A 1,523-nucleotide genomic window follows, 5' to 3' on the forward strand; every position below is an offset into this window, starting at 1 on the left:
ATGTATGAATTATAGTATTTTGTGGGATGCTTATCTACACTCTTTGACCAAGAGTGTGGGTAGGATGGTATTTGAGAGTTTGAGGGTTCTCTTCCATTGTTGGAAGAGAAAAGGTGAGTCATGGGTTTGAGAAGAGATAATTTGAGACTTTGGTAAAATGGGGTATATGGGGTTGATGAAAAACAGTAATGGAGTTTTTGGTGCCATGGGTGGAAGAAGAACATGAAGAAAGAAGAATGGAAGCGGAAGGTGTAGATGGGCACATTACAACTCACTTAAAAGAGGCAAAGGAAAAGCTGGAAGACTTGGAGTTGGAGTGGAGATGCATGGATTTTTTAGTAAAGAGGGTTGAAGAAAAAAAAAAGGGAAGAAGAAGAAGGCGTGAGGTGAAGCAAGAAGAAAATGAAAAATGGAATGGTGTGGGTGTGTTGGTTACGTGAATGGATGAGAGAGTGAATAGAAGAAACAAATAAAAGAGTGGTGTGTGAGATAGTGTGGGGCCGTGGCATTAATGTAGAAAGGAGAGAAGGAAAGAAAAGAGTAGGAGAGGTGTGTGCATGGGAGTGTGCTACGTAAAGTGAAATGAAGTGGGAAATGGGGTCATAGTTTTGTGAGAAAAGAGGAGTGAGGTGGGTTTTGGTTTAATTGAAGAAAAAAAAAATAATAAAAGAGAAAGATAAGAAGAAAGGAAGGTTACGTAAAAAGTAGAAGAATAGGAGAGAGAATGAGAGTTTTGGTGAAAAATGAGTTTAAAGTGGGGTCCACTTGGAGAGAGAGTAAAATAAAGTTTAAGTTTAAAATTAAAAAGACTAATGGGGTCCATTTGGTTTGGTAAACTTAAGAGAGGGGGTGTATTTAAGATAAAAAGGGGTACATGAAAAAGTGTGTTTTATTATGTGTTGTGATTTTAGTAAAAACGGGGGTGCACTAGAAATATTGGTTCTAGTGGAATGGAAGGGTGAGACTATTAATTTCACGGGGGTGCGCCAGTAGGAAAATAATTAAATTATTTTTATTGTGAAAAATTGATTGATTTAATTATTTGAGTATTTTTAATTAATTATTGGTCAATGAATTTGGTTGACTTTGAATATGCGGGTGATATGTGTATGGTTGTGATGGTGAAGTTGTGAGAGTAAGTGTTCTGTCATTTCCTTAGAATTTTTGTCGAACCGGTGGTGTTCATATTGCGATACGATAGTGTGTTGAGTTCTCTGCGGAGACTGAGATTCGAGTGTCACCCTATCCGCATGCGTGGGGACTAGAGAGGGTTGAATGTCTCGCCCAATGACTTCGGCTCGTGTGAGTATAGTGCTCGGTGGGTGCGCCTAACTGAAGTTTTTACTCCTTGAGGAGTCGGGGAGATAGGCCTGAAGTTGCGATGGAAGGCGGCTCGAATCGCCCTGTTTTGCGAAACAGGTTTGGTACGACAAAATTCAAGGAAACAACAGAAGCTTGTGAAAATGATTTGGGTTGTGAGTTTAATACTGTGATGTATTGTAATGTTATGACTATGATAGTCT

The sequence above is a fragment of the Vigna radiata genome, chromosome 10 (genome assembly GCF_000741045.1).
Source record: "Vigna radiata var. radiata cultivar VC1973A chromosome 10, Vradiata_ver6, whole genome shotgun sequence".
NCBI lineage: Eukaryota > Viridiplantae > Streptophyta > Magnoliopsida > Fabales > Fabaceae > Vigna > Vigna radiata.